Genomic DNA, 24392 nt, shown 5'->3' on the forward strand with positions numbered 1-24392 from the left:
GTTTGGAGTGGACAATCGGTGGCCCTAAAGCATTCCAGACCCTTCATTTTCAGCCTTTTTCTCCTTCAACCCGTCAGAGTAGGCCAGGTGAGGAAACAAACACTATAAGAAAGACTGTACAGAATCTTAAATGTCTGACATTTTCTCTTTTCCCTTCTTGTAACAAAGAGAGTGAATGCGTTAAGCTTAAGCTGCTTTCTAATGTTCTCCTCCCTTGCTAATTGTTACGTTCCTTCTCCAAAATAATCTCTGTAATTTTCTACATCCCTTAACCACCCAAAGTCATATAAAACTATTGCGCTGGAATTTTTGAACTATTCTTTAAAACAATAACTGGGCATTAATTCTCCAAAAGGCTTAGCGATTGCATTAAAAGGGCTATAAAGCTGCCTACAAGGAATGTTGCTTGCTTTTGGTTTAAAGCATTTGCATCACTGCATTTCAGCCAGAATGGTTTCTGAGAAATGTAAATGATTAATAAAAACAATGTGTGGCTGAGTTTGCACATCACCTTGATCATGGTGTGCTCAACCATAGTTCTTTGAGTAAATCTTAATTGCCTAGGTTTGTGCAATACAGAAAGCACACTGGCTATTTTTGCACAACACACTTTGCTGAGTAGAAATTAGTCCTTCATACACTGAAAAATGAAATCTGATTATGTGATTCAATTCCCAAGCAAACCCAGTGATTGGGTACCGGCTCTCAACTCCAACCAGACTGACCTAAGGATTTATGCTGACTGTCTCACTGAAGAAGAACGGAGCTGAGTGGAAAAAGGTGTTGACAAGATGCTTCCACAGGCACTTCTGATGGATTAGCAATCCAACAAAGCTGTTTGTTTATTTGAATTACATTTATTTATTTGATTTCTATAACTGCCCATCTCAACAAGTGACTCTGGGCAGCATTTGTTGGGTTTATTACAAGATACAGCCCAGAATTCCAATTTTAAAATTGTAACATTAATGTGATGAAGGAAGAAAATTATTACGTTTATGGGTATAATATCACTTCACCTTAAGTGTAACATTTTAATGCAAGACAGCAACTTCGTTTGCAGCTGTGACTTCGTAAGGGAAGAAAGGAAGACAAGAAATAGGCTGTTAGTACAGAACATGCTTAAATAGGAGTAAGGTGCTAAGCTTATTAGGTTTAACCATGTTATATTTAACAATGTATTTATTTAAACATTTATTTTAGTTTGTATTTAATCTTTTACAATTTTAATCTGTTTTTATATTCATAATTGCTTTTGGATCTCTATTTTTACTATATTGTAAGCTGCTCAGAGTTGCTTTGAATAGCAAGATGGACAGCAGATCGATTTAATAAGTGATAGTCAATCTTTGAATTTTTGTGTAATGTCTGTGAAGGTTGCATATTATATAAATCCAGATCATTTGGTTAGTTTACACTTCTGTGCATTGTAAAAACCTACAAAATGGCTTAATTCAGCAATTCCACTGTAAATGTGTTGTACTATACAATTGTAGCCATGAAATGCCTCCACTCCTGGCCAGCAAGTTGGGCTGCTGTAGAGCTACTAGATCTGAGCTTCAAAAGTCTTGATGACATCTAGTGGTTGTCTGTATTTTTGCTAGATCCAGTAGCTCTAAGCTGCCCAGATTCTTTCTGGCTCAAAAAATATATATAGCAGGATAAATAAGTCTGTCCACTCCAGTGAGATCATTGCAATGCTATCCTGCTCCAAATTGCCATTAGACAACCCCTCAAATTAGAAGGCTACAGCGTCTGACCTCAAGAAGTTGACTGTTCCCACTTAAAGCAAGAGATTCTAAGCAATAGGAAAATGAAGGAAAATGAAGATCCACTTACAATGGATACATTTATCCCTTTTACCTGTTTTGATGAGTGGTCTTCATATGTGTCATACAATAGATGAAAAATAGATGGTAATTCCAGAGAATAAGCTGCTGTTTCACCAAGCACCTTGGAAGACTGTGCTTTGGATCTGTGTTGAAAGGCAGCAACATTACAATTTTACAGAACAAATGTTTGCATTCCTCTCTATCTCTAAAGACTTTTTTGAAAATTGATCTCTGTACTTTGAATTTCTCAAAATGCTTGCAGATTTAATACAATATTTCCCATATATTTAAATTCAAGATTCTTCCAAAGCGAAACTGTTTTGCACCCCCTACTGATCATAAAAAGAAATATTGACAGGAGAGTCCCACCAGCTTTAAGGATGGTTGCTTCATAACTGATTATCTGTTTTACACATCATATTAAGGAGGAATAATGTAGTTTATTCATCCTTGGCTCCATTGTGTGCACCCAACATTTATGATTTGTACCTACAACATAGTTTATGGTTTTGCATGCTATATTAATCAAACCTCTACTATTTAATCATTATTACATAAACCATGGCTTATAAATAAATAAATAAATATAAACAAACTGGAAGCCATACTTAAGTTTCACAAAGAAAGGTAGGATATTAATCATCAATAAGGTTAGCGGTTCCTATGCAATTTGCTTTTGTAATGTGCCAACAGCAGCCCGGGAGCATTTGGTAGAGATCATCAGTCTGCATTTCTCAGTCCTATCCAGGCAATGTCAAAGAAATATAGTTTTCCCTGTTCCTTTAATGATGGTTGGTTTGCATGGTGGTCACTTGCTCAAATCATGGCTTCATTAGAAAGAAGTGGATGGTGATCTTTCTAAAATGGACTTTCTGACCCTTGGTGACCTTTTGCCCTGCTGTTGACAGCCTGTAAATCTTCTGTCCCAGTCCTCCCATTTCCCCCAGGTATGTGCTGCAACATGAGGAATGGAGGTGTGCATTCTATATCCAACAATGCTTCAAAATATAACCATGAAGGACATCATGCTGTGCTACATTGGACCATCCCTGTAATTAGGCAACATCAGCAGTTTAACATCAGTAGTGGACTTTGTGTTGGTTGGATTCATCATTGCTTTAAGGCAAGGGTGTCAAACTGCTGGCCCACGGGCTGGACACATGACACGGAAGCTGCACCCACCCCATTGCCGGCAATGGCAAAACTATCCCGATATGTTGCGTGACATCACATGACGTCACGAGTTTGACATGTCTGCTTTTAAGGTGTAGGAAGCTTCTCTCAAGATGAAGTTTCATAAAACAGAGAAAAGTGACTCTTTCACTCTACCGTCCAAAATAATGTGGAGAAAATGCAAATAAATACATTTCTCCATCCTTTGCTTTGGATTTAATGTTTTTTTTTTGAGGCATGCCAGCTTCACGCTTCATTGCTTTCTTGGTGGCTCATTGAATACATTGTCCTATCATATGGCAAAATCTTGCCAAGAAAAGTGCAGGGTCTCTTCCAGGCAGTCACCAAGAGACAATACTGATTCAAAAGCATGCATTAATTAATTAATTAATTAAACAAACAAACAATAAACAAAGAAGCAGAACTGTCATAAAAGTGAGAAATGTGATCAACTGCTTGTACAAATCAAAGATTGGTTACAAATTAATAAAACCCAGTAAAGATCAGTAACACATTATAATGACAGTTGTATGCATCTCCCCCAATTGACATATACAGTGTTATTGAGTTATTAAGTTCATTTTATTGGACTTTTAATATATTTTAACATGCTCATGGGAATCTCTGATGTGGAACCCAATAGATTCATTTTTTATTATTGGTTTTATAACCATAACTGTTTTAATTAATAATTTCAGTCACAATTAATTAATTTCAGTCACAATCAATTTTCTGGTGCAACAAATTTTAGAAAAGAAAACTGAGAAAACAAATGAGCATCAATTACTATCTTGATGGGGAAAAAACCTTGGAGACGTACAATACATTGTTGGTTTTGATTTGGATGATTTGCTGGATTTTAAATGTTATTATCTTTTTGAATAAAGCCCTTCTTAAAAAAGTCATTTGTATGTAATACTACACCTAAGTAATGTGTTTCATGACAGTGAAGCCTTTGCTGATAAGCAAACCAACTTCATTATGGCTCTTGATTCCTCTTGATGCTTCAGTGTGTGATGAAACACTTTTAAGGATTTCTCCCTGGAAAACAAAAGACCTCTGACAAAGCACAGCTGGCCATCCATGATGTGGTAGGCTGAAGATCCACTATACCAAAAACATCTACTACTATCATCACAATTTGAGTTTATAAAAATAATAAAGGAGGGTTAAAGAAAATCTAACATAAACAAATTTTAATTCAGCTCCACAGAAACTTTAAGCTCTGGCCCCCTCATCATTGATGTGCAGTTCCAGGCTGCTGTCTTCTCTGCTGCTCTTTATTTGCACATCAATGACCTTTGCCTAAGGGCAAAAATCAATATTGGAGGTCAGGGTCTAATACTCCCCCACCTCCTGGGGTTCCTCAGTGACCACTGCACTGGTCAGTATCTATAATGATTCCCAAAAAGTGATTGAGGAGCTGTCAGGCAGCTGTCCACTCCAATCACTGAGGATATGGCCTGCTCTGGATATATTGATTCAGCAAAAACAGAAGTGGGTTTTCATAGAATCTCCTGACTGTAGCATTTGGTTACCATTTTAGCCCCAAACTTACAATATGGAATATAATTAATTCAGATATCACTTCCTCCATTTGGCTATTTAATATTTTACATTCACATGATTACATGATGGGTGTGGGGAAGGTGGAAGGAAAGCTGTCCTCCTTTAGGTACTGCTCTGATCTTGCATATATATATATTCATATCACGCTATACTATTTCATTAGGTCAATATGCTAACAGTTGAGAAAAACATTGCTTGTACTTTGTTCATACCATAGAACACTTCAGGTGAGGTAAAGACGTAATAGTTGCATTCTTACAATATTATTATTATTATTATTATTATTATTATTATTATTATTATTATTATTGTTGTTGTTGTTGTTGTTGTTATTTATTAAACTTATATACCGCCCTTCTCCCGCAGGACCCAGGGCGGTTCACAAGGCAATTAAAACAACATCACAATACAAAAATTAATAACAATTAAAATAGATTAAATTATCCTTAATTAAAATCTAAAACCCCTATAACTCTGATTAAAAAACCCAATTACAATAAGTTAAAAAATTAAAAAATCCTCAGTCCTGGCCGTATATACAGAACATAGGTCAATTCAATGATCAAGTGGCATTGTGTAAATGCAGCCATGTGCCTTAACATATCCCAAATCTAAAGGAGAATCACCTACAAGTGCTAAATGCTTATCACTGTTCGACTGATTTGCAGAATGCTCACTTTGTGGTTAAGGCACCCATCTGGAACCTAAGAAATGGTAAGCTCTAATCTCACCTTAGGCATGGAAGCTGGCTGGGTGACTTTAGGCCTGTCCCTCTCTCTCAGCCCAACTCACTTCAGAGGATTGTTGTGGAGAAAATAAGAGGAGTAAAGAGCATTAGGTATGTTTGCCACGTTGAGTTATTCATAAAAATAATACAGGCTGGAAATAAATAAGCAGGTCAGTCTTTTTTGAGTAACACTTTAAAATGTGAGACAGTGAAATCAGAGATCAAAGCAGAGCTGAGATTTACAATTTTTAGTTTCTTTTTGTTTTAGGGTACTGAGGCTTGGACAAAGGCTTGGGCATCTTCCCTCACCCTGCCCCACCCTTTTTGTTTGTTTGTTTGGTAAAGCAGCAGGAACTTCTGCATCTCACAGTTTTCACTGAAATTCAGCAGGGTTCACCATTGCAAGAAAGAGGTTTGTAAACCATGGGTCACAGATTACTCAATTCCTACTATAGAGAACTACCAGATACCAAAGAGATAACCAAGCTTGTTCAGATCACGGTTTCATCTACTTGGGGAGTCGAAATCCAAAACAAGCCAATCCGATGTCCTGAAAATTCCAGTCTGCAATGATAGACAGCTCTTAGACTTGTTAGTAAAATAACATTCCACTGTTCTGACTTTTTCTCCTTAAAAAAATACTGTAAAAATATATGAAGATTATGTGCAGAAATATGGAACTTCAAATATCTAATCATATCAGGAAAGTTTAATTTGAAGTCCCTGTAGCTGGGATTGAATATTAGACTGAGTTATGATTTAATGTTGATTATTGTCCAACCAAATTACAATTCTTCAGTGTCTCCAATTAATCTTTCTTATATTTTATCCTTTGTCTGCCAAGCCTAGGAGCCACACAGGATTTTTCTTTGTAGCCCAGTACTGGTTAGATGTAACAAAAAACAAACCTAAGAAAACCTAAATTTAAAAATAAAGATTCCCTCAGTTTGGCTTCTGGTTATTACAAAGAGACAGCCATGTGGCTACCATGACAACCATAGGTAGTCATTTGCCAATACAATCAATATAAACATTTAAATATATTCAAGACAAAATAATTTTAAATAGCTGATTACTAAAAGTAGGTAGATATAGTAAGCATTCATAAGCTTATTCCTTATGTAGCTCAAGTGACTTCTTTCCAAATAAAAAATGAAGATTTGTTTGAATGAACCTTTTTTCCTGGTGATTAAGTAGAAATATCCATATACAGTAGTTTTCTTGACAAGATTATGGAAGTGGTTAACCATTACCTTCCTTAACTATATTTCTTCAAGTTCAGGCCTAGCCTATAGCCTGGCATTTCCTGGGAGTTAATCGTACAAGTACTAATTAACAAATCATGATTAATGGTGTTAAGTCGTGGGCTCTGGTGAGCAGGAATGATGACACAAGGCTGAGTACAGAGAAACTCATTCTTTTATTCTTGCTGGAACTGTACTTGAGCTTGGGCCGCACCCAGCCACAATATATAGCCTAGCCCTAAGGTGGCAGCCAATAGGTTTGAACCGGTGCTTGCTGCCTGGGGCTGACCAACTGCAGGACTGGAGACGGCCTGTCTGGGTTGCTGGAGAGCCGTTAGCTCTCCAGCAACGCACGTGGTGTAATACCACAAACCCAATACATAACAAATGGGTTGTGGGGTTTTTTTTGAGAACAACAATGGTTAGCTAAACGTTGCCACAGAAGTGTCCATAAGGCGTGGTCAAAAAAGGCAAGATGTGAATCACACTAAAACAGACAGAGCTTTGACTTCCCTGCCAAAACAGGCACTTACAAAGAAAAGAAGCTATTTATTTAAATTAGAGCTATCAATATGTAAAATCTGCAACCTGGATGATAGTTGCTGCTGCCATAAGGAAAAGACTTGGCTGCAGCTCCTCACAGGAAGGCTCAGAGAGCAGAAATGAACCAGAGGGAGTTTAAATGAAGTAGAACTAGTTTACTATATTTTGCCAGATGAAAATGTTCTGAAGCCTTAAAAGACACAGAGCATTCTGTCTTGGACAACTCAATTTGTGACCCACTTAAGTTAAACAAAGACTTGATCAGTTACTGAGAGAACTTCAAATTGCAGAGGGACAGAAATGTAATAGTAAATAAATAAACAACAGTCTTAATTTTGGGTAATGATATAAATTTCCTGGCGCATTCACAAATGATTTTTAAAAAACACCATAAATACATGTACCATAAACATAATTATTATGTCTGCAGAAACACATCCAAATCAGTTAAAGACTTACCAGATGCATGAGCATTGTTGTTTATTTAAGCACAACACCAATGATAACATACTCACAATACAAAATCATTTAACAGTCAAACTCATCTAAAGTCCTAGTCCAGTACCTGAGAGAAAATTAGGAATTGAAAGCAAGCCAAGAAGCTTGGGACCAAACCTTGGGAAGTAACCTATCCAGTGGCTCTCAACCTGTGGCCGCAGACCCCTGGGAGGGCTGCAATGTTGTCCCAGGGGGTCTGCAAAGGCTTGAAGAAATGTTATGATTTTAATTTTGAGTTACATCTTGGGGGGTTCCTGGCAACAAAATGTATTTAAAGGGGGTCTGTGATGAACAAAAGGTTGAGAATCACTAACCCACTCAAAACTGGCTTTATACGTAGTAACCAGCACTCTGGAGCACAGCCAAAATTTACAGGAAATTAGTGCAGTAAAATAATGGTGTTACATGAGTGTATCAGGATATGCCCATAACTATCCACACTATAAAATTTTGGACCAACTGTAGTTTCCAGATGGTCTGCACCCATTTAGAGTGCATTACAATAGTCCAAGTAGGAGGTGATCAAGGCATGACTGACTATGAGCAGGGCTCCCTATCAAGATACGACTGCAACTAGCACACAAGGTGAAGTTGTGCAGAAGCCCTTTTTGACCATGACTTCCACCTGCTCTTCATGAAGGAACCATGAGCCAATGGATAAAGTTTAGATTGTTTAAACTTGGTTGGGTCTGTAACTCTTTGAATCTTTTTTGTGTGTGTGGATTCAACTTGTTTGGGTAATTTATTGCTCAATGGATATGTGAATCCAGAAAATCATTATGTTCAATGGGCCTGGCGACCACAGTCAGTGAAAGGTAACATAAAACTCCAAAGTAAGATAAAACAACCACAAATCATGTACACATCTACCTATAAAACTTGTGGTGGAAACAGTTTTGGATTATTGATTTATTGGCTTACACTATTTCGTAAAAAAGCTGCACTGGTGATGGGAGGCCAAGCAGCAAAGTTTGCACTTTCAACAGACACATCAACCTAAAACCAACCTATGAACCCCTCAGAATTCAAATCAGCCACACAACCAGCGATGACATTGACCCTCAACCAACCCACCCAACCCTCCCCATCAGCACTTCACCTCCCATTGAACCTCACCTGACCTGAGCTCCCCATCACAAGACCCTCCCTTGACACACCCAAACCTGACTCATCACAAGACCTGCTGACCACACAAAGTCTTTATGAACAGAAAAACAGAAAAAACAGCCCCTAAACTCCACTGAAGATGTTTCCTAACCTGGTAAGGGAAATGTTTGGAAACTAACCCACAACCTCGGAGAATGAACTTCCACCCTCAAAGTTTGCATAGTTTAGATAGCTTAGTTTTGTGTGTGCTTTTTTGTTGTTGAGATATTGCAACTTTGCAAAGCAAGACCACAGTGAGATACCACTGTACCACAACTATCTTTGCTGTGTTACCTTCATACATCCGGTTCATGATTCATGATTCAATTGGAACCTGTATCTTCTATCATGACCAGATGATGCTCTAAGGTGTTAACCTAAGAGCAAAAACATCAAAAGGGAAATTGATTAGGGAAAAAAAGATAAATATCTGCTGTGAAACTTCACACTTATAACAATGAAGTAAGCATTCAGGTATTTTAGAGACAGTTGTACCCACTCAAAAATAGAAGAATAAAAGTTCAGGCTTTGACAGAATGGACAGACAGGGGATGTGATTTTCATTTAATTAACCTAATTAACCTGAACTAATCTGTTTTTGTTGGTTTGTATAATATACTGAACTGTAAGCTAATTACTTTGGCTTAGTTCATATATACTAAGACTCCAAAAAACTAATCAAAGTTAAAAGCTTTGCATGTGATATATGTAGGTGTAGGTGCTAAATTTGTAAGTGATGTGGTTAAGCATGCTGAGTGAATATTAAAATTAGATAGACAGACATATTTTATAAATTACTACACAACCCATGGGCCACCGAATCATTTCAGTTGTGTCAACATTTTGGAGATATTAACGTACCTAAACAAGTCAACAGAATTACCAGGGGTGGTTAAAAAAGGGTGGAAGGGAAAAAGTCAATGCAGAAGCTAGCACGGAAGGTTGCACATTGCTTAGGTACATCTCTTTTAGTAAAACTGGTATAGTAAGGAGCTCTGGGCACATTTGCTTGCAAGATTTCTGATCTTTCACTATTCTGCTCTGAATTATTGTGGTTTCTCACTATGGGTTATTTTGCTGCTGGGAGGGCTTTACTTCTGCTTTTCCTGTCAATGTGGCTGTGGGCAAAGACACTGAGGGCAGATGTTAAGGAGTAGTAGAGGAGACAATAAATAAAGATAGAATGTGTAGTTTATAAGAAAAGGGCAGAGAACCTTCTTCTTCCTCATGTTGCTAAAAAGTTTCCTGGCAGAGCCTCGGTCCCAAACCCTTGAACAAAATGGATATAGATTACTCACACAGAATATCTGCACTATGCAAAATGTTCTACTGGATTTCTGCCTTATGCTTGCTCATAAAAGGACAAAAAGTCCCTTAAGTAAACTTTCCACCTGGAATCCAGCTTCAAGGTGAGTTTTGCAAAAGGGTTCACTGCCACCTTTCCTCCTTTTCATAGCTGATTTACGCACTGTAGTGGCACCCAATTTGGGCAGCCTTTAAAAAAAAAGACTATAAATTAGACAAAATATAGAGCCTTATAGAGCCTTGGTGGAGCAGTGGGCTAATGCCTCCTTAAGTAGCACCAGCTGCCTGCAATTAGTGCAGGTTCGCATCCCACCAGGCTCAAGGTTGACTCAGCCTTCCATCCTTCCGAGGTAGGTAAAATGAGGACCCAGATTGTTGGGGGCAATAAGCTGACTTTGTAATAATGCCGCTTGGGGGTGTGTGTGAAAGCCCTAACAAGCAGGCATATACATAGAATGAAGGCTACTGCTAAGCTTGTAAGCCGCCCTGAGTTTTCGGAGAAGGGCGGGATATAAACGGAATTAAAATAAAAAATAAAAATAAAATAAATAAAACATTTCTTAACACCCCACTTGCAGGCCTGATTCAACAGCAAAATGGCTAACGTTCAGTTATACATTCGGGGCATTTGTTCTTTTTCCATAGGAGAGTGAGGAGGTGTCTGAGATCGCTCTTTCCACCTCTAACTTCCCCATGCTATAGGAAAGGCTCAGATCAAGCTACTGAAAAACACCAATTTTGGAGAGAACTGATGAAAGAAATGGGAAGAAATACAAGAGGCTTCCTATTTTCATTCCTTCATTCTCTTGCTACCACTTAACCCAACCCGGGCTTTAAAAAAAAACACCCAGCTTTTCCTTCTGAGGAGCACTTGCTCTATTTATATTTCACATTAAATATTTATAATCCATAATTAGGCCAGTAGATTAGAAAATCAGTGCCTGTTCCACCCAATTCAGAACTATTTTTTTTCAGACTCCTTTTATAGCTGTTAATTTTTGGAGCAGTCAGCCTCCATTTGAACCTCTTCCAAATCTCTTTTAAATTAGACATTTAGTCTAATATCTTCATCAAAACTTTCTGGAATATTTCTAAATTTCAAACAGAGTATCTTCTTTATGAGTTGCAGCAAAGCTACATTATCCATCTCTCTCTCCAATTTTCTATCCCTAACTTAAAATGTCCATTCTATTTACTCTCCTAAAATGTCCATTAATTTATATTCCAGTCATTTGTTTTACAGAAATTTTCATATGATCAAGTTTCATCTATTGATCTGTAGCAAAAGAAAATCGCCATCAGGTGAAAGAATAATTACAGTATATACAAATGTGTTTAAGAAATGAGGATTGGTTGATTCTAGTGTATGAATTGGTTGCACCACAGCCTTGAATGAAGATAGAATCCTGTGCTTCCCAGTGACTCAACTTGCAAGCAAACCACAAAAGGTTCCATTTTTGCAGTCAACTCACAGGGAACTTCCATCTGGAGATCATGCCTCCTCCTTTATCGTGCCTCCTCTTTTATCTGGGGAAGTTCGGTGTCCAGTGCTAGCTTTTGGGCACCAATCTCAACTGTGATGTTGTCTCTGGTTCCCTGAAGATGAACTAAATCACAATTAACCCTCACTGGAAGTACCAAATGCACAACTGAAATTGATCAATCTTGTTATCTCCCCTCTCCTTAACACACATATACAGTCCCTTTGAGATGAAGTCATTCTTCAACTTGAGTTCCTTAATATGTAATCAAGTCTTATGCTGCATTCAAAGTCACAACTCTTTGTTTCCTCTAAGTTTCAACACAAAACTTATACAAAAAATATAGTGCCAGGTTCTGTTTGTATTGTTTTGATTGGCTTAATACAACAGTCCAATTCCATTAAGCTTAATAGGGTTTACTCAACAGAAAATGTCTTGCTAGCACATAAATATTTGCAGATGATAATCCTCAAAGGCTTAAAAAAGTTTTCCCTCACCTGATACCCTCAAGAAATGTTGAGATTCAACTCTCATATTCCCTATCATATATGTCTATGGAAGGGACTAGGAAAGGAAGGTTTTTGTTGTTGTTGTAAGCTGCGAAGTCGTGTCCGACCCATCGCGACCCCATGGACAACGTTCCTCCAGGCCTTCCTGTCCTCTACCATCTTCTGGAGTCCATTTAAGCTCACGCCTACTGCTTCAGTGACTCCATCCAGCCACCTCATTCTCTGTTGTCCCCTTCTTCTCTTGCCCTCAATCTTTCCCAGCATTAGGCTCTTCTCCAGTGAGTCCTTCCTTCTCATTAGGTGGCCAAAGTATTTGAGTTTCAACTTCAGGATCTGGCCTTCTAAAGAGCAGTCAGGGTTGATCTCCTCTAGGACTGACCGGTTTGATCGCCTTGCAGTCCAAGGGACTCACAGGAGTCTTCTCCAGAACCAGAGTTCAAAGGCCTCAATTCTTTGGCGCTCAGCCTTTCTTATGGTCCAACTTTCACTGCCATACATTGCAACTGGGAAGACCATAGCCTTGACTATACGCACTTTTGTTGACAGGGTGATGTCTCTGCTTTTTAGTGTGCTGTCTAGATTTGCCATGGCTTTCCTCCCCAGGAGCAAGCGTCTTTTAATTTCTTGGCTACAGTCCCCATCTGCAGTGATCTTGGAGCCCAGGAAAATAAGGAAGATTTACTTGAGTCCAAATTATTCTTTACAAACTGAGTAATATTCAAAACAAAATACTTAGCTAGGTGGCAGCATTTAGCCAAATGTGTTGTAAAAAAGTGAACAGAGGTAGACTTAGCACTTTAGAATAGAATAGAGCTGGAAGGGACCTTGGAGGTCTTCTAGTCCAGCCCCCTGCTCAAGCAGGAGAACCTATACCATCTCAGACAAGTGACTGTCCAGTCTCTTCTTAAAAACCTCCAGTGCTGGAGCACCCACAATTTCTGGAGGCAAGCTGTTCCACTGGTTAATTGTCCTCACTGTTAGGAAGTTTCTCCTTAATTCCAGGTTGCTTCTCTCTTTGATCAGTTTCCAACCATTGTTTCTTGTCCTCCCCTCTGGTGCTTTGGTGAATAATTTGACCCTCTCTTCTTTGTGGCAGCCCCTCAAATACTGGAATACTGCTATCATGTCACCCCTCTTCTTTTCTTTAGATTAGCCAAATCCAAACCCTGCAGCCGTTCTTCGTATGTTTTAGTCTTCAGGCCTTTGATCATTTTAGTTGCTCTTCTCTGAACTTTTTCCAAGGTCTCAACCTCTTTTTTGTAGTATGGTGACCAAAATTGTTTGCAGTATTCCAGGTATGGTCTTACTAGGGTTTAATAAAGCGGTACTAATACTTCATGTGATTTTGATTCTATGCCTCTGATTATACAACTCATGATTGTATTAGCTTTTTTGGCTGCTGCTGCACTACTGGATCATAGTCAAGTGATCATCCAAGGTCCCTCTCATAGTTGCTGTTTTTGAGCCAGGTCTTGCCTAATCTGTACTTAAAACTTTGGTTTTTCCTGCCTAAATATAAAACTTTGCTTTTCTCCACATTAAAACTCATTTTGTTGGATAGGGCCCATTGTTCAAGTTTGTCAAGATCTTTTTGGATCCTGAGCTTGTCTTCTGGGGTGTTGGCTATTCCTGCCAGTTTGTGTCATCGGCAAATTTGATGAGTTCTCCTTCTATTCCCTCATCTAAGTCATTAATGAAGATATTAAAGAGTACTGGGCCTAAGATGGAGCCTTGTGGTACCCCACTGCTTACTTCTCTCCATGCAGATGTAGTACCATTGAGGACTACTCGCTGAGTAGTTTGTCAGCCAGCTACAGATTCATCTGATGGCGTGGAGACTGTTGTGAAATCTAGAGTAGTTGGGTTGACTATGAAGTTGAAAACACTTTCCAGTGTGGCAAACTACTTCTGTAATGCTGTTAAGAAAACATGTATGAATATATCCAGATCCAGAAACTGATAACATGGAGATGTTACCCTTACACTGAACAAAACACCCATTAAAAGCTTGTTTAGTCATAAGGAAAAGGAAAAAAAATTACTGGGATTTAGCAACAAATTACCGTTTCCAGGCCTGCACCCAGTATTCAGCTCTTGACTTGGAAGAAGCCGCCCTGAGTCTTCGGAGAAGGGCGGGATATAAATGGAATTAAAATATAAATAAATAAATAATTGAGGTTCACTAGAAATTTTATTGCAGACAAGAATGAAGTTTTAAAACAATAAAATTGACTGTTGCAGCAAAAATGCCAGAAACCTTTATATCTGTACCCATGTTCTAGAGTTTAAACTCTCAATTTTTTCTTCACACTTTTCCAGGTTAAAGGAATTCTTGGAGATTGATCAACTTTACCTTGGAAATTGCTAGTCCTTGCTTTGCCATCTTATACCTTTGTATTAGTTATGTTTCTCTGAGCAACCATTTTGCCTCTCCAACTAACCTCCAAAGACCAGAGTTACATTCTTCTTCTACAGATACAAACCTGTGATAGAATTTTGCACTTCTTTAACGTTCACAAATGTGACAAAACCCAGAGTGGTCCATAGGAAGATATGCTGAAGCAGAGGACAGGTATTTGAATTTTATTTTTTTTAGGAATGGAAGTTGCTGTCAAATATTATCAATATCACTGGTTATTTTTACATTGTTTTTTGCCATTTGTTTTCAGAATATATCAGAGCTTGGGTCAAATTCTTGGGTGAAATCCTAAGAAAGGATATGGAAAGTACCCCTTAGGTATGTGCAAAATGTATTTTGATCATTGAGTCATCAGGCAACTGATATCTCCTTTATTTGAGATAAAGGGCAATTCTTGTTTTAGAAAATAAGCACCCACAAAGAGTGTTTTCACTCTTGTTCTATCTGTCCTCTTTTTGGCATAGGTTGGTTTAAGTATCCTCCCCACTTCAAGTGAGAACCAAAGAGTAAAGGACACTTCCTGTGAATTCAAACTGAATTATTCATATCGTGCATAAAAGATATCAAGGTGGATTCCCTTTTGCTCTCCCAAAACTGACTTTACAGATGATGGAACAGCAATCCAAACTAAGGTAGGTTTTTGGTTTTTTTACCAGCCAACTCTGTGGAAGCCAAGGCTCTTTTTTATGTTTTTTGCTGGAATATTTAGCAACATTCTATTGCTCTTTCTTGTCTATGCATTCATATATACTCACACACCCTACAAATGAGCCTGATGAATTTCTTCTAAGTCTAGGCCGTAGGACTAGGTTGTAATTCTTCAGGGTGAAATTTGAAAAAGACCTGATAATAAGGCATGAATTACTATAAGTGTTTTTAGATCTATAATATGGGCTCCTCATGGATGGTGCTATGGTAATATAATGTAACTCAATAAATATACTATAATATGCTCTTCTAGATATTTTTACTGCAGAGATATTTATAGAAATTTATCATTCATATAACACATTAAGCTAAAATGGAATTGGCACATACTATTGCTCAGTATATTGGTACAAGTTGTGGTTTTTGGTCAGGCAGCAATTCTTATTAACAAGAAACTATCATTTGAAGTTTTGGTGAACATGAACAAAAGTGTCCAAACCACCACTGTTTCTTTCAAAAGGAAAATTACAGTGTAAGGCACAAATTATAAAAATGGCTAGCATAAATGATGCATAGGATTAAATGGAAAGAATGACAAAGATATCTATATATTGTATTTTTAAAAAATTACCTGCAAGGAAATAAGAATACAAAGAGGTGTTCGCAGCGTGAATGCTTTAGTCATGTTGAACATCATGTTCATTCAGCTTTCAGGAAAACTGCATGGAAAATAAGTTTTGAGATTTAGAGTAGGGTATTTGTGGGAGATTATTCCTGACCACATGTTTAGTTATTACATTTCATTTATTTCACTATACAGTACTTTATTTTATCCATTAAATTCATGTGCCGGCCATCTCATAGTTTGAAACCATACTTACTAAAAAAAAACCAATTAAATTCTCTGGAAGGCTTGCAACAAAGTAAAAGAAAAGCAAAAACTCAGCAAAAAGAATTATGCACAGATACATAAGTGTAAAGATTTGTGCCAACAGTAAATCAAGTGGAGTCAAAATACTGAAGTGAAATACACTTCAGTATTTTCAAAACATGAGAAGTATTTTCAAAACATGAGAAGAAAAAGTGCCATTTGGAGCACAGGGGAAGGATGTCACGCAATGCAGAATTTCTAATACAGGAGAAGAAAAGAGGGACTGTCAGAAGTTCTCAAAATGACTGGACTAGATGGGTGGCATTGATTTTGGCAAATATTGCCCAATAAACATGGGGAACAAATGAAAGGTTGACCATTTCAACTAATCAAATGAATCAATTCTTTTCATTCGAAGCAAGAAAAGGAAATAGTTTAAAAAAGTACCAAATGCTATTTGAATTGTGATGTTTTCCAACTGGATTTCAATGGACAATAAACAGTAGAAAAACTGCTGTGAGAAGATAGAGACTATTTTCTTTAGTTCACATGTCTTCATCTTGTTCTGACCTCCTGACTGAGGCAAGTCTAAGTCATTCTTAGATATAACTGATTGAAACAGTATTTCCCTCTTATTCTGAAACCATCCAAGAACATCCTTCTCCAGGCACGTAAAACTAGTAGGTTGTCTCACCCATTACCTAGAGGGAATCCAGATGACTGAAAGAAGTAGGAATTTGCAACAGGGCAGGAAAGTAATTGGATAAGGAGACAACCAATTTTACGGCATTATAGTTTTCTGCTGAATCAAGGATGCATGCATGGAAAGCATGTCAACCACGTGGTGGAGAAAAATTTCAGACTCTTGAGAAGTTCTCACAATGAGGAAGGACAGTGGTTGAGGTACTTTAAAGAGAAAACCAAGATGCCTTCCTCAGTAATGAGCATCTTTGGTAAACTGCAGTGTTCAGGGTCTGCACTGATAAAAGCCAAAACTGAAATGAGTAAAGCATTCCAAATTAGAATGGTAAAATCAAAAGGAAAAAGGACAAGCTAGCCACACTTTAAAAAGCAGCCACGTGCAAGGAGAGGTTTCATGTATAGACAGAACCAGATTGGGGAAGAAAGTCTATGCAGCTTTAGGAAATCTATCACACAGTCATCAAGCTACTTACAAGCAAAAAAGGCTATAAATTTATGCCAATTTATCCAAAGGAAAGTTTCCCAGAACTCATGGGGAATCAATTTTGAGACAGTGAAAACTCTTTGGGTTCAAATACTGCCCATCTAAGACCTATGAAGGTAATTTAAAAATGGTCTAACTAGCATATGTAGAGGACTTTGCTTGCAATGCATTAAACGTCAGTATTTTTATTCTAGGAAAATCTGACACACACGAAACTATTCAGCAATGAAATTTCTGTTAAATTTTTCTTTAAAGTTATGTTCAATCTCTTATAAACTGTTCTTTTCTTTTCCCCCAACATTCACACATGTGTATGCATTCACACACACACAGTGCTCTTTTTGTAAAAGAAAAAGGTGCCGGAACTCACACGTCATACAACCCGCCTTGCCCTACCCTACAAGGTTCCATCCAAAAAAGGTGCCAGAACTCCGTTCTGAGCGTTCTATGAGAAAAAAAGCCCTGCACACACACATATATAATTATTTACTGGAACTATGGTGTATTTATTTCACTGTTGACATGTTTTCTGCTGAATTTCTAATTTTTCAGCTTCATTTTACCCATTTTTGATGAAAGCACTAGAGATGTTAATTTCCCGCAAGGAATCTTGCTGACACCATTAATGTGGAAGAAAATTATGATGCATACATAACCTTTTGGGTAAAAGCACAGCTTTATGGATACCAAATTTACCAGCTGTTTAGCAGCTACCACATCAAAGAAACTATTCCTACATGGGTGGTTTTACTGGTTTGACCTTCCTCTTTTGAGGGCATCATACATCAATGAATGATTTCTAGGTAATTCTATGTCAGTAGTGAAACATAATGATTGGACTTATTGGAATACGATTAGGAAGATTTAGATTCAGATTGTTGTTTAGCCATGAAGTTCATTTTGTGTCCTTGAGTTAGTCATTATATGTTGGTCTATCTTATCTTATAAACTGGTTTTTAACATAAAATAAGTTAGGTATGTGAACAGCATTCTCAACTGAAATATCTTGGGATGGCAAATCCTGAAAATTCTCATGCAGTAAGAATTGTAAGGGTTGACACCATAAAGATCTCAGTTTGGAAAACACTATTCTGGGCACTACTAGTACTAAAGCTTTTTTTGGATGAAATACTGGACACGTAAATAATTTGTCGTTAGGCCTGTGAAGTGCTTCAGGTTAAAATCTGAAAGTATGCAGGGACTGAAACATAGCACCTGAAACACTTCAGATCAAACATTAATGTAGTAGCAGAGCCTTACAGCAACATTTCCAGGAAAAGACACAGTTGCTTTTATGAGTTTATGAAAAATTGAGAGCTTGCACACTCTTGAAGGGACTTATGAAATAAAATATGAATATTCTGTATCAAACAAGCAGATCAAGTGATGCACTTGAGTCATACAAAGGGCATGGCCTCTGCCTACTAAAATTCCTTCCACTCCTGTATTTCATACTCTTTCAGACTTTTAGGATATGTATCCTTCAAACCCTCTATTGGAACCTGCTTGATTAGGTAAAACATAATGAAACCTTGTCTTACTGTATACCTATTTGCCTAAGCTCCTGTAATTCTTATCCATGCAAAATATGATTGCCAGGACATGCTGTCAGAATCGTACTGATGAAAAAGTCCAGCAAAAATACTTATCTTCATTCTAGGTAGAATACCATAGATAACACTGAAATGCAAAGAATAAAAGGCATCTCACTATTGCAGAGAATGCAATAGCAAGTAAGAATACAGATTAAATCACAGAATATAATAATGAACATACCGTCATTATAAATGAGAATTACTAGGTAATACACTATTTGCTATGGTCTTCTCAGTTGCAATGTATGGCAGTGAAAGCTGGACCATAAAAAAGGCTGAGCACCAAAGAATTGAGGCCTTTGAACTCTGGTGCTGGAGAAGACTCCTGCGAGTCCCTTGTACTGCAAGGCGATCAAACCGGTCAGTCCTAGAGGAGTTCAACCCTGACTGCTCTTTAGAAGGCCAGATCCTGAAGCTAAAACTCAAATACTTTGGCCACCTAATGAGAAGGAAGGACTCACTGGAGAAGAGCCTAATGCTGGGAAAGACTGAGGGCAATAGAAGAATGGGACGACAGAGAATGAGGTGGCTGGATGGAGTCACTGAAGCAGTAGGCGTGAGCTTAAATGGACTCCAGAAGATGGTAGAGGACAGGAAGGCCTGGAGGAACGTTGTCCATAGGGTCGCGATGAGTCGGACACGACTTCACAGCTAACAACAACACACTATTTGCCTTTTATAAGAACAGAGTCTAGTTGTTATAGACTGGGTTGAACTCTAACTCCAGTAATTCTCAACCAGAAAGCCACTTGAGGATTCTATATACAGTATTTCCAAGACACAAGATTAGGGGGATTGAAATATCAATTCAGCTGGTAACTCAGTGGCTGCCTTCACATCATGTTAACTGAACCATAGTTTATCAATTAGGACAATTTTCCTGGTCTCGTAGCAGAAGAACTATAAATTACCTTCACAGACCAGTCTAAAATATGGCTGGCTACTTTATGATTCACTGTGTTGTTGATTCCAACAACATTGCTTGTAATGTCATCATGGCACCAGCCTGTATGTCTCCATGAAAACATTACAACACAAAATCCGATTCATGACAATGCTTCCCACTTAGGATAATCCCTGAAGCAGAAGGGCAGATTTTCAGGAATTTTATTTGCATAAAGAGAGATACTAACCCACCATCTCTCAGTTCATTCCTGCTTATTTTTGCTGCTAAATTAAACACAAGGAGGTGGCAGGATTTTCAATTTAGTGACAAAGACTGTGGTTTTGAGTTTCTAGTAAAGATTAATCCAACATTAATAGCCCTCTATAAAACCCTTATCTGGGCAATTATGCAGATTAATTAATATTATTTCAATATCAAAAGGATTTACATTTCTTCTCATGTAACCAGTCCAAATTTATGAAAAGGAGCACATAATAAATGCCAATTGTTTTAGTTCTTAAATTCCCTTAATCATAACATGATAAAAGTTATCAAGCAATTAAGGACAAGATATTTGTTCATAACTATCTAAATTAAAATTTCAGTGTGGATGTATATTTTAATAGGAATGGGTAGTATTGATAGATAGAAAGAAATTAATACTTTAACCCCAGAAAGTCATATATTGTCATTCCAAGAGCACTCTTAATATATGAAAGAACTATTACGAATGAACACAAGTGACCATTGTTATCCAAAAGAAAAGAGACAAAGGAGACATTTACTAATCAATACACCAATATATTCCATATTATGATATCATTAGATACACCTTCTAATTACTTACATGTAACAAAACAAACAAAACAAGTAAAGGCAACCCTTTATCAAAATAGGATGGGACGTGGAGGCAAAACAGGGCCCAGTCCATCAAAATGACCATATATTCTAGAGGAAATACGGTAATGTAATATAAACTATCATGTAAAGGGGGACCGCTGAATCTATAATCTAAAATCTTCTGCACCACTCAGGGAAGAGATGGAGAGTAGCAATATACATTTTGGAAGATTACTTCTTGTTTTCCTTTTTGCTTTTTCTCTTTTCTCTCTTTTTGATTTTCACATTCTGAGATTTTTATCCCTTTTCTCTTCATGCCCATTTTAACTGGGGTTACAAAAAAAAACATTGGTAATTGACTTCTGATGATATGCTATTTTTCCAATCTTTTACATAACAATTTATACCACTAATATGGGTGAACCAAAGATAAGCTAGACCAGGGGTAGGCAACCTTGGCTTTTATGACTTGTGGACTTCAGCTCCCAGAATTCCTGAGCCAGCATGGCTCAGGAATTCTGGGAGTTGAAGTCCACAAGTCATAAAAGAGCCAAGGTTGCCTACCCCTGAGCTAGACAAATGATGAAACGGTTGTTATTGAGTTCTCCCATTCCAAGGATTCAACTATGCATTCTTCTATCCTTCCCACAAATGTTGCTCCAGATTCTGTTCTCCATATGGAGGCTGGACTGAGAGAAGAATGAAAGAGACAATCAGGATCCCCTGGAGGGAGTTTGCTTTTCAGGAGCGATCCACCTATATTGTGAAGGACCAGCTTTGTGGGCCACACTCCATTCATCCCCCAGCTCAAGTTTCTTTACCACTCAATCTGGACTTCAAGCATGACACCAACAACAAGGTACTACCAGTATTCTCACTCCCAAGAGAGAGAATTTAATTTAACTCATTGTTCCCATTGTTTCAGCTCTGCATATTTACACATTCTCATCCTCCTTTTACCATTAATGCATATTCTCCCCACCTAGACAGATCACACAACACAACCTCTCTAATCTGCACTGCTGCTAGCTTTTATCATTTTGGGTTCTTTATAACAAAATATAGACTACTTTCATTGAAAGTAATCTGAAAGCCAGAGCTTTCCCATCCTCCTCATAGCTTTGAATGGCTATAAGTTCAGCAGAGATCTACAACATTATTAGGAAATCCCTAGTCATGGAAATCCCTAGTCAATTAACCACTTCTCCTGCAGGTACTTTTCACTGATAACACCTAAGCATGAGCATCAATAAAGACGGATCCCTAATAGCATAGGAGTGGCAAGCCCCTGGAGTATTTAAGAAGAAACAGAAACATTAATTTCTTCCCATCGAAGTATATGAGAAGGAAGCTGGTATAGTATATAAAGAAAACATTCTGGGCCTAGTTTCACATATTCTAGCGGCATCTCAAACAGATGTTATCCTAGAAGTGGGGAAACCCAGCCACTGAATGACTTTGTTACTCACCCTCAACCCAACTATCTCTGCACTCCTAAATGAAGAGTGGACATTGCTTTTCTGGGTATTCCTTTAGGACAAGAAGACTTGTTTGTTCCTCTATTCTCAAAATTAGTATGTAAAGTTTATGTATCTTTACAATGGAATTCTTCATAAAACCACATTTACTAGAGTGACTGTTGCAAAAACATTTTAGCTGGTGCCCGCCAATCAGAATTCTCCACAGCCACCTTTTGCTCATTTCAGAATTTCAGAAGCAGATTTTCATAACTCCGATTAAAAGAGGAAACAGTATGTCTGCAAGGAATCCAGCAAGAATAAAAAGATCCACCCCAAATAGATGCATGTAGGTGTCCATGATTCTTTTATATGTATATGAGCTCAGATTACATTTCATAAAAACCACAAATGTATTTAATACCCATGTATGTGCGTGTGTGCACGCACACATACAAGCACAGAGAAAAATCTTCATGTTGGTCTTGACTGCTGTGACTTCATACATACCTCCATACAGTTCACTTCCAATGTAGAAACTGGTTTGCCAGTGTTTTTTTCTTAAACATTTTTCCATTTCTCAGTTTACCCTCCATAGGACTTCCTGGTGATCTTTTATTTAATCAGATTCAACTCTGCTTATCTCTTGGAAGTCCAGTAAATCATGTAAAATCAGCTAAGTGCTGCCACCTAGCTGGAGGTGAATGGGGGAGAGACAGATAGATATAGAGAGGCAGGTCTGACTTCTATCTATTTGTACTGGCATCACTACTCCAAAAAGCTACAGTGAGAAAATGCTATCTTGGAGTGGTGTTTTTTTTTTTGCATTCTCAAATAATGTATAAGGAAGAATATGAAAAAAATGAAGCCGGCCTTCACTATGCTGACTAATTCATTTTTTTTTTCAGATAAAAGCTGTGATCAGCAAAGAGTACATTCCTAAAGGTACATACTTCGGGCCATTAACCGGGAAGATCTACATCAGGGACAATATTCCCAATCATATGGACTGGAAAAACTTTTGGAGGGTAAGTATTGATCATTAAAAGATGGTTCTCCTTCAGGCCAGGTAAAATAACTCTAGGATTCCCACCCTTTTTCCTTTTCACAGATTCAGAGTTTTATTTGTTTGTATTTTGTCAAGGACAGGACAGGACAGGTACAAACTCCAACAGATACTTAAGACTGCAGAAAGAACAACTGCAACCAGCCTGCCTTCCATAGAAGACCTGTTTATTGCGCAGGTCAGAGGAAGGGCTGAAAAGACATCTGCAGACCCCTCACATCCTGGACATAAACTGCTTCAACTCCTCCCCTCGAGATGGCGCTATAGGGCATTGCAGGCCAAAACAACTAGACAGAGGGACAGGCTTTTTACTCAGGCCCTCACTCTGCTGAACACCTAATTCTCACAGTGCTCTCTAATGTCTATATTTATTTATCATGTAGTGTGGCTGCAGCATTATTATTATTTATCCTTTTTATCATTTTTCTTACTTTCCCCTACTATTGGTGTTATTGTTATTGTTATTGTTATTGTTATTGTTATTGTTATTGTTATTATTATATTGTTTGGCATTTGTCTTCTGCAACGGAGACAAATTCCTCGTGTGTGTATAATTATAATTATAATTATAATTATAATTATAATTATAATTATTATTATTATTATTATTATTATTATTATTATTATTATTATTATTAATTTTATTTGTATACCGCCCTTCTCCCGGAGGACTCATAATCATGCTTGGCCAAATAAAAGTATTCAGTTCAATTCAAAATTTATTTATTTTTAACCTAATGCAGCTGGAAATTGTTCCACAAACTTTCAAAGGTTTCTTCACATATTGATTACATTATATTTGGAGACTCTGAGAACCATATAAAGTGAGTTGGAAGCCATAGCTTTTTCAGACCTAAAATATAGCAACATCAGTTCTCTAAAAGTAGATTATTACTTGCAGGGAGTTTGGGGGGTGGGTGGAAAAACTATTAAGTTGTATGAATCACAACTATGAGGAAGTATTAAACTTCACATGCCAGTTTACCAATACATTCCTCTTGTTTGTTAGACTTGCTCTGTAAATTGTTCTCTATGGAACTGAGTTCCAATAACATACAATTCACAAGGACTCTCCCTCTATGTGATTACAGGGGGGGAAAAAAGAATCAGTTTGAAGAAACATTTCCCAATAGGTCACTCATTCTCTGTTTTCTTTCTCGCTCAGGTTTTTTCTGCAGAAGGAAAACTTCACCACCTCGTTGATGTGAGTGACCCTATTTTCAGTAATTGGATGTGCTATGTGAATCCAGCTCCCACCTATCATGCTCAGAACCTGATGGCCTGCCAGCAGAACCTGGAGATCTTTTTCTATACTATAACTCCCATCTTACCAGGGATGGAACTTTTGGGTTGTCCTACCCACGGGGAATCCAGGCACTTACAGTACTTGTTTCCAA

General features: G+C 37.7%; 1 long non-coding RNA gene across 2 annotated transcripts; it reads right to left on the reverse strand.

The window, feature by feature from the left end:
- Window positions 1–857: 857 nt before the first annotated feature.
- LOC310644657 lies at window positions 858–22616 on the reverse strand. 2 transcript variants are annotated; one of them, XR_014493333.1, is made up of 7 exons: window positions 22440–22616; window positions 15726–15813; window positions 9947–10001; window positions 9027–9109; window positions 5306–5365; window positions 1864–1975; window positions 858–1069 (listed from the first exon to the last, which is right to left on the reverse strand). It is a non-coding gene; the product is annotated as an uncharacterized lncRNA (long non-coding RNA). The 2 variants fall into 2 exon arrangements; XR_014493334.1 differs by lacking the exons at window positions 5306–5365; window positions 9027–9109; window positions 9947–10001; window positions 15726–15813; window positions 22440–22616 and adding an exon at window positions 3930–4375.
- Window positions 22617–24392: the final 1776 nt, after the last annotated feature.

The sequence above is a fragment of the Vipera ursinii genome, assembly GCF_947247035.1.
Source record: "Vipera ursinii genome assembly, chromosome: 9".
Taxonomy (NCBI): domain Eukaryota; kingdom Metazoa; phylum Chordata; class Lepidosauria; order Squamata; family Viperidae; genus Vipera; species Vipera ursinii.